Here is a 14597-nt window from a genome sequence, read left to right on the forward strand (position 1 = left end):
TTTAAAACTAAAACAGAAGTTAAAGGTAAATAATAAGTCCTCATGGCATAGGCAAAAACACTTGTGCCATTTCCAACTTACAAGGACACCTTTCCCTTTTTTAGGCATCTACTCTTCTTTAGTCCCTATATGTCATTACATAAGTGAAAACCACATTCGATATCTAATACCCAAGAAGATATGTTAAGAAAAGATAGATTGATCTCAATCATAAAAATACTTGAAGTAGAAGTTTCTTTAAACTTCTTTTCCTTCAAGCTTGCCAAGTAGACCTTGCAATTCCTCTTCCAATGACCTTCTTTACCAAAATGGTGACATAAACCCTTGTCTTTCTCGATGTTGGTAGTAGCCTTGAAAGCCTTACTTGTATCCTCTATCTTATCAACCTTCTTACTTTTCTTCTTTTTGTCGACTTCTTCTTGGCCTTAGATGAAGAAATTAGAAGAGCCTCATGCTTTTGATTCTTAATGGATTTTTCAGCAGTGTCATACATATTCGTCAATTATGGTAATGTTATTTCCATTTGATGCATATTGAAATTCATTATAAATTATGAAAAGCAACTAAAAAGAGATGACAAGATTAAGTCAACACTTAACTCATGATCCATCACAAATTCTAATTGCCCAAGTTTCTCAATCTAATTAATCACCTTGTGATAATGCAATTTGATTGAAGTGCCCTCAAACATTACTATTTAGAATAATTCCTTAGAGGTCTCAAACTTCTCAATTTACCCTTATTTGTCAAACAATTCTTTAAAGTGCCAAATTATTGTTGAAGCATCCATATTTTCATGTTGCCTTTATAACTTAGGGGTCATGCTAGACATCATAATATACGTGGCTTGATCAACATGGACTTATGGGTTTCAAAGCTCACCACATTGCATCATCAGCACTAGCATCTTGTTCTAATGGAACAATTCATTAAGAACAAAAAGCTAATAGCACCAATATATATATATATATACTTTTTACATGTCAAAATAGTGCTAAAATTTAAAATTTTGGATGATTTTTAGTGCTTTTAAAGTTATTTTCATTGCTTTGGGTTTTTCAAGCTCAAGACTTCATTTCATGCAAGCCATGCATGCAAGGGAAATGTTCAACTCAATTATGAAAGCTCAATGTTGCCCACCTAGATCCACACACATGCAATTCAAATCTTATTTAGACTCCACCACATTTTACCAAGATAGAATTTTAAGCCAAACATGCCTTATTTGCTTAGCCATGAAGAAAATAAGTTGCACAAAGATGCTATGATATTCGGCCATACAAGGGAGAAGAACAAGTTGAAATATTATGGACTCTACAAGCTCAATCCACTCGACCAAAGAAATTGCAAAAGAGTTACCATGTATATTTTCATGATAAGGGCTAGTTGCATTCAGCCAAGATGAGTTTGAAGCTTACCATGAAGTTCGTTGCTTAGCCTTGAAGAAATTCACTTGGAGTAGGATTTTATCCATTTGAAATTCAAGATTCAAATAAAAACCAACTTGCTCTTGAAACTCCAAGCCTTAGCCCAATCCAATAGGGGAGATTATCTAAGATTTGATCAAGATGCAAGCATACACCAAGATTGAACCACCAAGAGACCATTTAGCTAAGAACACTCAAGCATGGAAAGTCCCATTCAACCATGAAACTTTGAAGATCAAGATCAAACTTATCCAATTATATTTGAATTAAAATCAAACACACTTGTGAAGCCTATCCCCCTTGGCAGAACCCTCCATAGTAAATTCGAAGGCCATTTACTCATTTTCATCATCCCTCACTTCTCTTTTCTTTAGTTCTTTAGATTAGTTATTGGCTTAGGTGACAAATTTACTAATAACCACAAAACTTTTGTTTTATATTCTTTAATTTAAGAAGTATTATTTCCAAGATCTTTCTTTTCTTGTTTACAAGTTTACAAATGTTATTTTTCTTTTCTTTAAATTCGACAAGCATTATTTTCCAAGATCAATAAAAATTTTATTTATTTTCTTTGTAAGATTCGACCAACCTTCACTTTCTTATTCTTTAAATTCTTTCATGCAATCTTTCCTTTAAGTTATTTCAAGCATTTGGCAACTACTTTTCTTTACTTTGCAACCTTTTAATCTTTGTTATATTAGATCTAGTTTTGGGATTAGTCTTTTACTTCCTAGGTGACAATTAGTGAAGTTAAGAATCGTGGCTACACATTGCCTTTAATCTTTGCTTGATCCTTGCACCCAAACCCTAAATTACTATTTGTTTAGATATAAGCTATTATGGTTTTGCCTCTAGTACTTGTGAGTAACCAAACATTTTATTCTATAATACCTGAGGAGAAGATATTGGAATACTCCACTTTATTACTTGATCTGTGCACTTGTAAGCTCTATACAAAAAGCAACAATCAATTTTTTCGCCCTGTTGCCGAGAATTATAGTGGTGTTCACAATACCAATAAAGAATTCCAAAGTTCTTATAATCTAAACATTTTTCTTTTGTTATTTACTTTTTTTTCCTTTCTTTGATCTTTTCTTGTTTGAATACATAGATCCAAAAGTGTTGACTTAGCTCTTATTGATAAAAAATTGATAGAACCTTTAGAAAAAAAAAAAAGAGCAAACAACACCACCTGCGTCAACTCTCATGGCTAATGCGAACAATAAAGGGCAAAGAACATTGATGGACTATATAGCTCCTAGTGTAGACGATTTTCAACCATCCATTAGAAGGCCAGCTATTCAAGCCAACAACTTTAAGATAAAGTCTTCAATCATACAAATGGTCTAAACTTTTATGTAATTTGGAGGGTTACCAAGCGATGATCCTAATCTCTACTTTTCTAACCTTATTGAATTATGTGACACTTTTCTCTATAATGGTGTTTTTTATGAAGCTATTAAACTAAGATTGCTTCTTTTTTCTTTTAGGGATAAGATGAAAAGTTGATTGTCTTCTTACCACCTGGTTCAATCACAACTTAGGATAACTTGGTCCAAAAGTTCTTAGCAAAGTTTTTCCCACTAGCAAAGATAGCAAAGCTAAGGAATGAGATCACCATTTTTTTTACAAGTTGATGGTGAAACTCTATATGATGGATGGGAGAGATACAAAAAGTTACTAAGAAAATGCTCACATCATGGATTACCCCAGTGGCTCCAGATTTAGATATTTTACAATGGTCTCGCACCACCTATGAGAACTACCTTAGATTCAGCTGCTAGAGGTGCAATAATGAGTAAGACTCCTAAGGAAGCAAATGAGTTCATAAAAGAGATAGCAATTAATAATTACCAGTGGGGCATGGAAAGAAAGGCTAGTAAAAAGTCTGCTAGTTTATTTGAAGCTGATGCTATTGCTTTAATTAACTCCTAATTAGTTGCCCTTACAAAAGAAAATTTAAAGCCTTAGGAAACCAATCTCAAGCCAAACCTATAAATACTATAGAAAGCCTTTTTGTCTTTTATGACATATATGAAGGACCCCATTCCTTAGAAAGATGCCAATTAAGGGTAGAACCAGTTCAATACATCTAACAAACCAAACCTAATAACAATCTTTATAGCAATACCTACAATCTTAGATGGCGAAGCCACTTTAGAACCACTAACCCACCAACAACCAAAACAACAACTACCGCCCCAATCCACCAAATTACAACCCACCCCAAGAAAAGAAACCCACACATATTGACCCAATTGATGTGAGCCAACAACGCCAATATCCAAAGTCAAACTGCATCCATTAAAAACCCAAAAAACCAAATAGGTCAACTTGCCTAAGCCATAACAAATCACCTTATAAGTACCCTACCTAGTAATACCAAAACCAATTTTAAAAGGCAAGGCAATGAGGGATGTAATGAAATATATTATTTGAGAGATGTTAGGATGGATGATTCTGATAAGGAAGATGAACCCATAATAGTAAACTTACCCAGCTTTGTAAGACAACGTGAAGTAGACTTTATATGAAAGGAGGACTTAGAGTATGAAGAACTACTGAGATTTGGTAGAGAAATTTTGGAAAGTTTTAACCTTATGGCATTAGAAGCCCCTAAAGACATTGAAATTCATAAAGATCTTAAATAAGAGAATGTTGAAATGGATTAGGAAGAAGATTCAAAAAAGTACATTGAAGAGTCGCTTGAGGAAGGGCAAATACTATAATAGGTAGGGAAAGCACTATTAGAAAGCATTCAGCCTGAGCCTAATGAGATAGTCTAAGGTGAGCTAGCCTAAAATGATCAAGGAGAATGGGCAACACAAGAAGAAGATCCCCAAAAGGAAGATCCTAAAGAAGAAGAAGAAAACGTTCAAGAGAAAGTTCAACCAAAGCTAATGATGACTGCCAAAACATATAGGTAGTGTTTTAACATAGCACTACCTACCCCAAGGCCTATTTAAAATGAGCTGCTCAAAGAATTAAAAGAAGCTACATTTTAGAATATTGCAACCCTTAACTTCAACAACTTCTACCTAGAAAGCAAAAAGCTCTAGGGAGTTTTACTATACTTGGCAAAATTGGAAAGTTAAAATTTTTTTATACTCTTTGTGATCTTAGTTCAAGCATAAATCTAATGACTATAAATATTTTTATGTAACTAGGTTGTGGAGAGCTGAAGCCTACCCAATTCAATATTAAATTGGCTAACCAATATGCTAAGTTATCACAAGGGATGTTGTAGAATGTTCTATTAAAAGTTGGAAAATATGCTTTTCCTATGGATTTTACTATCATAAACATTGAGGATAATGAGGCTCCATTACTATTAAGAAGATCTTTCTTATTTATTACGAAGGCTTTAATAGATGTGTATGATGCTAACCTTACCCTTAGATTTAAAAACAAAAAGTTAGAATTTGTATCACAGGGTATGGTGTACTAAGAGATGAAGAAGGTGTTAGTTTAGTCAAAGTCAAGGAAACCCTGAAATAGTCTAACCTAATAGATAAGCCTGCTAACCCCCTAAAATGCTTAGCAAACCCTAGCTCTAGCCATATCAACCCTTTAAGAAACTCTAATTCAGTTTATGTGATCCCCGCAAGGAAAGCTAGTCCACCTCTTCAAACAAAGTCTATTTAGGTCATTCCATAAATAAGGAGGCAATAAGGTAAGCTCTCTCAAAATAGGTAAGATCGTTCTTCATAAATTTAGAAATGGTCAAGCTTGACTAAAATTGGTGTTGCTTGGGAGGCAACCCAAATTTTACTTTAATAGTTCTAATTTATGTGATTTCTTTATTTTTCTTTTAGGATAGGTATCTTTTTAATGTTTTTGTTTGAGTTGTTTTTAGGGATGAAGAGAAACAAGGATGATGCCTCACACCAAATTAAGATTTTCCCTTAAGTAACTTTAGGGAGTATTTCTTTTCCTTTACTGTTTGAGTTATTATTCCACTTAAGTGTTGGGGGAAAAAGAAAACTTTTTGCTTAAAATTTTTTTTTTTGAAATCTTAACCCATGTTTGCTTTCAAACCAAATTGATATGCTAAATTTCATATTAGTGTTTACTTAGTTGAAAATTACACATATTCTCTTAAAATAACTAAAGTATGATATGGAGTTTAAGTATGGATATAGTGGAACTTGAAAGGATTCTTAAGCTTGTTTTTCTTTGGATATGATTATCATGCACATGCTTCTATTCTTTTTATATGAAATGCTATGATTTTTTTGAAAGATTGTAAGATGTGGATTTGCATGAAATTTAAAGATTTGAATAAATGCTCTAAAATTTACCTACTCAACCCTTGAGGTGAAATCCTATATTGTATTTAACTAAAGAGATGATCTAGGCAGTTTTTTTGACCGTTTGAGCCTTTTCCAAGCCCATGCTTTGATAATATATCCCTAGTACCCTTATTTTGAGCCTTTAACATTATTTCCCCTTTCTTTGTTTATTTTAGCCACATTGCAAACGAATAAGCCTTTTCTTTTATTATTATTATCCTTTCTTTTGTTTACCTAACTCATTGTACTTACTTATGTATGGACATTTTTATAATTTTAAAAGGATGATGGGAGGCAAAAGGAAAGAAAGAAGAAATGGTAAAAGCATGAAAGGTAAAGCCTAATAAAGCAAAAAATGGCTAAGTACAAAAAAAAAAAAGCTAAAAATACAAAAGAAATAAAGTGATGCCTCACAAGTCAAAGTTGCAAAAATAGCTCCCACTTGTTCAAAGTCCAAGAAGTTGAAAGAAAGTATGCTTAGGGTTTATGAGCCTAAAAATTCCCTTTTTCTACCTTGACCCAAGCTTTACATTTCAAGCCTAGAAAACCTTTTGGTCTTGAGTAAAATATGTAGGTTTAACACTAGTGGAAGGGATGGCGAAAGTGAACATATGAAGCTTATTCTATCTTTGAATTGAAATGTAATGAAATGTTTTACATTCTGGTTACTTGATTTATATGCATGAATTCAAGATTGTGTAGATTTGTATGTGTGAATAGCATAAGATATTGAAAGCTTGCTTTGAAAGGAAATTCTTGTGACTTTATATTTTTTTTTTAATTTTGTATTATGCAATAGTACATGGTAGGAGTTTTATATAATTTTTGACTTTGAGGATATTTATATTGTTCTTTAGTACTATTGATTTGAGGTTTTGCTTGAGGACAAGCAATGGTTTAAGTGTGGGGGTGTGATAGCACCAAAATATATATAGTTTTTATATGTCAAAATGGTGCTAAAATTTAAAATTTTAGATGATTTTTAGTGCTTTCCATGTTATTTTCATGATTTTAGGTTTTTCAAGCTCAATGATTTATTTCCTTAAAGGCATGCATGCAAGCATGCAAGGGAGATGTTCGATCCAATTATGAAAGCTCAATGCCACCCACCTTGATCCATACAAATGCAATTCAAATCTCACTTAGACTCCACCACATTCGACTAAGATAGAATTTTGAGCCAAATATGCCTTCTTTGCTTAGCCATGAAAAAAATAAGTTGCACAAAGACTCTATCATATTCGACCACACAAGATAGAAAAACAAGTTGTAAGATCATGGACTCCACATGCTCAATCCACTCGACCAAAGCAATTTCAATAGAGCTATTATGTATTTTTCTATAATAAGTGCTAAGTGCATTTTGGCCAAGATAATTTTGAAGCTTACCATGAACTTTGTTGCTTAAACTTGAAGAAATTCACTTGGAGTAAGATTTTATCCATTTGAAATTTAAGACTTGGAGAAAAACCAACTTGCTGTTTAAACTCCAATCCTTAGTCGAATCCAATGGAGGAGATTATCCAAGATTTGATTAAAACACAAGCATGGGCCAAGATTAAACCACCAAAAGACCATTCAGTCAAGAACACTCGAGCATGGAGAGTTACATTCAGCCAAGCATAGGCTAAGATTAAACTATTAAGAGATAATTCAGCCAAGAACACTCCAGCACGGAGAGTCCCATTCAGCCATGAAATTTTGAAAATCAAGATCAAACTCATCCAATTGTATTTGAATTGAAATCAAACACTTGTGAAGCCTATCCTTTTTGGCTGAACCCTCCACTATAAATAAGAAGGCCATTCACTTATTTTCATTATCTCTCACTTCTTCTCTCTTTTTGTTTTTTTTTAGTTCTTTAGTTTTTTAGTTCTTTAGGTGAGTTATTGGCTTAGGTGACAGATTTTCCAATAACAACAAAGCTTTTGTTTTCTTTAAATTCTTTAATTCAAGAAGCATTATTTCCAAGATATTTCTTTTCTTGTTTATAACTTTACAAATCTTGTTTTTCTTTTCTTTAAATTCAGCAAGCATTCCTTTTCAAGATCAATCAAAATTTTCTTTATTTTCTTTAAAAGATTCGGCCAACCTTTACTTTCTTATTCTTTAATTTCTTTCATGCAATCTTTTCTTCAAGTTATTTCAAGCATTTGGTAACTACTTTTCTTTACTTTGCAACCTTTTAATCTTTGGTTTATTAGATCTAGTTTTGGCATTAGTCTTTTTTTTCATAAGTAACAGTTGGTGAAGTTAAGAACCCAGCCTACACATTACCTTTAATCTTTACTTGATCCCTATAACCGAAAACCCTAAATTTCCATTTCTTTAGATATAAGCCATTAGGGTTTCACCTTTGGTGCTATAATCACTAAAGAGATGAGATTGGAATACTCCACTTTATTACTTGATTTATGCACTTGCAAGATCTATACAAAAAGCAGCAACCAAAAGTATTTTCTCTTGCCTTAGGACAAGCTTTAGATTGCGATACCAATCATTATAGTTAGGCCCTATGAGCATGTTAGCATCAAGTATGCTATGAAACAACAAGTTATTAGTCATTTTGCAGCTTATAAAATATGAACAAGTATCAATCATATTGTTCAATACTAATATAGATAAGGTCCAAATCTATATATTGGTTGCTTCCACTATTTTAATCAAATCAATAACCCTCACTATCAATTCAAAAAAAATCATATTTTTCTAGCGAGTTTGGATCCTATTTAGTTTACCATAACCTTAAGATTTTTCTCAACAGCCATGATAAGTAAATAAGATAGATAACTTTATTATCAATCACATCCCCATATGACTCTTAGATCAATTGCGTGACAACTCCTTGTCTAATCACATCTTGTGTGATTCGTTCAATTATTGCCCCTATCATTATACAGTCAAGTTTTTTCCATCCAAATAATACAAAGATAGTTAACTAAAACCCATTAACCAAAACACAACCTTATTTCAAATAATGAGTTCCTTGAGTTTTGTCTCAACAAGCCCCACTAGTAGAAAATTTAGCTATTTATGTTAATTGAAGGCATTAAAACTTAATATTTTTCATGAGGGATTTTTTATTCATCATAGTTCTCATCAAGCATGCATAAGAATTCATCATATATCCAATACATGTAATCTTATCATGCATCTCACAATTATACATGGCATTTATCACATACAAATTCTAGCATGTATAAAATAAATCAATATAGCATACATGTTATTCATCTCATAACTAACAGGCATACTTCAACAATCATCATGTTTGGTTCAAATTAATCGTCTTGCACATCTATTCTTTGAATCAATATCAATATCATATATGAATCATTAATCCAATTCAATGTGATATAAGGCATAGACATGTTTAGCTAGCATGGCCGAATATGTCTAACTATTATCTTAGTAACATGTAATTTGCAATCATAATTTTCTAAACAATTAAGGAATTGTAATTTTACTTGAATTTTAATGTAACATGGTTACCATCACTCTAAACCATTTATGAATGCCAATCAATTAAAATCTAGTCAAATTACATGCATTGGGATCTTCCTAGTCCAACTAGATGTTGTAATGAAATAGTTTCTTGTTAATTTGAAGTTCTAAACAATTTATAAAGTCCATTTCAATTTGGATTTTATATGAAATCATATTCCTCAAAGTAAAACTATTTAAGAATCCAAATTCAACAAGAAATAGCACCAATCTAAGGCTTCACCAAAAACCCATCCAAGAAGGAAAGTTTTTATGGAAACTAGGTAGTTTTCACCATCCTTTGTTATGCCAACCCTACTAGACACCATCTAAGAGTTCTAAACTCTTTCCCATGCTTTCTTATGCCTTTGGTCATGATTCTTAAATCACATGTAACAATTACTTTCATTTCTATAAAAATATTCCACTAAACTTGGTGATCAAGAAAGCAAATCTTGAAATCTTAGTGAATAAGTTTCCTAAAATTCCCAATATTGATTACTAAGTAGATTTTCATTAAAATCTTAGTGACAAGTTTTTAAAGTCTTTTAACTTTTAGGAAAACTAGTTGTATCAATTACCACAATCATATTAGGGCAACTATGCTTCATATGCATATTTTACATGCCCAACAACCATTATAGATTTTTGGGCTAAACTTGTCATAGGCTTTTGAATAAACAAACCAATTCCAAAAAATTTTGAAATTCCTACACAATGATCATCAATAAGTCTAATTTTCTTGTGTTAAAATTTCATAGCCAAATAATATCCCTAGAGTGAGAAATAATTTTTGTAATATCAATACAATAGAATTTTCCTAATATGGATAGATTGTAAACAAAAAATTCATTGAGCATGCAAATGATAACCATAAATCATAAAATTCAAATTTAATCATCTTAAGACATCATGTTTTGATAGTCTAAAAGGACCCAATCAAAAAAATATAAAAAAATTAATTTTCTAGTCTCTGCATCACAACAATAGATTCCAATCAAAATAATTTTGATATCATGAACAGCCAAACAAACTTTTAATTTGTATAATCTATATTGACAAGGCTTTGATACCACTTGTAGGGAATTATACATCATTATATAGAGTTAAAGTAGCCAAACTTTTGAAAATTTTAATTTCGTAAAACCAAGATCAATCAATGAGATTATACAAACAACATATATATACAAGTATGCATAGTTTTGGCTAAGGGTGTTACCTTGAATGCTGAAAATCCCTTAGTTCAATTTGGTGACCTTTCAAATATATTCTAAGCCAAGAAGCCACCCAAGTGTTCAACCCCTAATGGTGATCAATGTGAACTCTTATGAAAGAACCATCTCTAAGGTTTGGTAGAACTCAAAGCCACACTCTATCTAGTAAGTGTTTGCAAGACCTCTTGTAATTTCTTGAGTGAAACTTCTTTCTTTTAGTTTTTCTTGTTTCTTATCTAGATACTTCCTTCCAAGAGGGAGAAACTTGATTTTCCTATTATAAGGGAAGCATTCAGCCACATTAGGTTAAATGCTTGGAATGCAAATTTCCATAATTAACCTTATGCTAGCCAAATGTACCAAACAAGGGAAACTATTTCTCTTGTTTTTATTTCTTCTATTTTTAGTCATACTAAAATTAAATTAATCCAACTTAATTTATCCTAATTTTAATCTTTCACAATTGTTCTATTGTGTGTGACCCATTAGGTTCTTTAACATATTGCCAATAAACATAAGTACTTAAGCCTTAGTATTCGGCTATAGGTGGAACAAACTTTTTGTCTTCATTACCAATTCTTCAATTAGCCAATCTTTTGTTTGTAGATTATGATCAATGCTGGCTTCATTGTCATGACCCCCAATTGCTAAAAACAATCAATATTGCTTGACAAGCTATCTGTGAATGGTTTTAGTGTATAATTAATATCTTTTTATTACATAGTATCTCGATTTGAATATTGAGTATGGTTTAGTATCTACTCAATCTTGTTCACTTTATTACATAGTATCTCAATTTGAACACTGAGTATGGTTTAGTATCTACTCAATCTTGTTCAACATTATTTAGTCTTGTCATTGACATTAACTCACAAATAAAATTTGGAAAAATTTTAAACTCTTATTTCACTTTGGCCATAGATTTCTCAAGTTAATTCAATCAAGACTAGTTAAGATACTCTCTTGATCACATAAGTTGATAAATCCCATCTTGATTACTTCATGCATCTTCATATGTCTCATGTTATACCTAATAATACTTGACTGAAACATTCTTGGTTAGAACTATAAGTCAAAGTATAACATTCATCATATAAGATCATAAGCAATCTCAAGTCAAATGATCACTCATATAACAATCACCTGAGAATATAGCTATAGACATTATGTGGACTACCATATAGCATTCTCATATCGGGTCATGTTTAGTGAACTTGTTCTTGTAACAAACACCCACATGTTAGCTCAAGCTTATCCAAACTTCAACTAATGAGATCGGTTGCTTACTTTATAAACAAGAGTATAACCATCTGCCAGTCTCAATAGCTTTTGTCGATGTCGTCTTATTGATAAAAGCATCGACTAGAAACAATTTTAGAACATATAGCTTTTATGCAATGATGATCTCATAATTACAATCTTTTTGTAATTCTCTTACAAAGCTTTATTTATATTTCAAGGACTTTATCATATAAGCATCAATATTGAAATATATCTAAACAAGCTCAAAGAAAGAAAAATAAGACCTTTATAAGATATTAAATCTCAAAGTGCTACAAATATAACAATGCTTAGCCAAAATATGATTCCACTTGAAAGGCAAATACCAACAATCTTGCACTTACACTAAAGTCAGTCATTCATGTATCTAATAACATATTTTATTTCATGCTTATCATGTTTCTATTGGGACATAGCTTTAGTAAGAGGATCAATAATGTTATCCTTAATAGGTACTCATTCAATTTTAACATCATCTCTAGAAATAAAGTCTCAATGAGATGATATCGCTTCAACACATGTTTGGATCTTTGATAAGACCTTGGTTCCTTGGCTTGAGCAATAGCTCCATTTTTGTCACAATAGATTTTTTTGGATCAAAATGTTAGGACTAGTGCTTAGTTCAGTTATGAACTTCTCAATCTAAATGGCTTTTTTTGTAGCCTTAGATGTAGAAATGTACTCGGCTTTGGTTGTAGAGTTTGCAATTGTACTCTGTTTAAAACTTTTCCAATTCATTGCTCAATGATTTAGAATAAAAACATGCCATTTTAAGAATTCCTATCATCCTTGTCAGATTGAAAGCTTGCATCACAATAGCCTTTAATAAGGAGTTCAATTCCACCATAGATAAGAAACATATCCTTAGTTCTTCTTAAGTACTTAAGAATTATTTTCATAGCTTTCTAGTGATATTCACCTAGATTTGCTTTATATCTACTTATTATGCTTAAAGCATATGAGATATAAAGCCTTGTACATAGCATTGCATACATAATGGATCTAATTACCGAAGCATATGAAACCTTATTCATGTTATCTTTCTCAATTTGTGTCTTAGGACACATGTCATTGGAAAGATTTATGCCATGCAACACTGGCAAGAATCCCCTTTCTGGATTCTTTCATACTAAACCTTTTCAGCACTTTGTATATGTATCCAGATTGTGAGAGACCAAGCACCCTCTTTGATCTATCCTCATAAATCCTTATATCCAACACATATGTTATTTCTCTCAAATCCTTGATGGAGAACTTCTTAGACAACCAAATTTTGGTAGATTGTAGCAAGGGTATATCGTTTCCTATAAGTAATATGTCATCCAAATATAGCACTATGAAAATGATTGCACACCTACTTATCTTCTTGTATGCACAAGGTTCATCTATATTTTTGATGAATTCCAATTTTATAATTGCTTCATCAAAATGTATATTTCAACTCCTTAATGCTTCTTTAAGTATACAAATAAACCTTTAAAGCTTGCAAACATGTTAGTTTTCTTCTTGGATTCAATGCCTTTGGGTTGTGTCATGTACACATCCTCTTGCAAATTCCCATTAAGGAATGCCATTTTGACATCCATTTGCCATATAACATAGTCATGGTATATAGTAATAGTAAATACTAATAGATTTTAACATGGCTACTGGTGAAAAAGTTTCATCAAAATCAACTTTTTCTTTTATATTATAACCTTTTGCAATTAGCTTGGCTTTGTACGTTTGTACATTGCCATCCATGTCAGTTTTCTTTTTGAAAACCCACTTGCATCCTATGGGTTTTATCCCTTTAGATGGTTCCACCAAAGTCTTTACTTAGTTAGCATACATGATTCCATTTTGAAATTTCATGACCTCATGCCATTTTTTAGAATCAATGTCCAACATTGTTTCTTAATAGTAGTAGGATCATCATCCATGATCAACTCATCCATGTCCACAAGAAATCCTATCTCTCAGGAGCTTGGCAAGTCTTGCTTGACCTATAGAGTTCTTGAGTACTTTAAACTTTTGATTGTGCATCTGATGTTTTAGCCATTGGCTCAAGTTCCATTCTTGTGTCATTTTGTGTTTCTTGAACTTTTTCAAGTTCTACTTTACTTTCACTTTTCACTTCAAGGATAAACACTTGTTCCAAGAAAACAACATGCCTAGAAACAAACACATTTTGTTCCTCAAAGTTGTAGAAATAATATGCAATAGTTTCCTTTGGATATCCCACAAATTTACAATTAATCGATCTAGCTCCAAGTTTGTTGGCTCATGCCTGCTTCACATAAGCATCACATCCCCAAATTCTTATGTATGACAAGTTAGGTCTTTTACCTTTACACATCTCATATAGTCTCTTGTCAACAGATTTAGATGAAACAATATTAAGAACATAAGCAGCTGTTTTAAGTGCGTACCCCAGAAGGATATAAGAATATTTGATTTGCTTATCATAGATCAAACCACATCCAATAAGGTTTTATTTCTCCTTTCAAAAACTCCATTGTATTATGGTGTTCTAGGTGGAGTCCATCGTGAGAGAATCCCATTCTCTTTTAGATAACCTAAAAAACCATGGCTTAAGTATTCACCACTTCGATCAAATTTAAGTGTCATGATACTTTTACTAGTTTTCTTTTCAACTTCCATTCTAAATTCTTTGACTTTTCAAAAGATTCAGACTTGTGTTACATTAAATGCACATAACCATACCTTGTATGATCCTCAGTGAATGTAATGAAATAGGAGTATCTTTCTCTAGCATTTGTGTTCATTAGGCCACATACATTCAAATTTATTAGTCCAAAAACCACACTGGCTTTTTTTCTTTTTCCAATAAAAGGTAATTTGGTCATCTTTCTAAGTAAACATGATTCAAAAATTCCATATGACTCATAATCAAAAGG

General features: G+C 31.9%; 1 non-coding gene across 1 annotated transcript; it reads right to left on the reverse strand.

Annotated features, from left to right (window-relative positions):
- Window positions 1-3025: 3025 nt before the first annotated feature.
- LOC149516483 (small nucleolar RNA R71) lies at window positions 3026-3133 on the reverse strand. Its single transcript, XR_016345994.1, has one exon. It is a non-coding gene; the product is annotated as a small nucleolar RNA R71 (small nucleolar RNA).
- Between the last annotated feature and the right edge of the window lie 11464 nt (window positions 3134-14597).

The sequence above is a fragment of the Durio zibethinus genome, chromosome 10 (genome assembly GCF_047325235.1).
Source record: "Durio zibethinus cultivar Kanyao isolate XHJ-2024 chromosome 10, ASM4732523v1, whole genome shotgun sequence".
Lineage (NCBI taxonomy): Eukaryota > Viridiplantae > Streptophyta > Magnoliopsida > Malvales > Malvaceae > Durio > Durio zibethinus.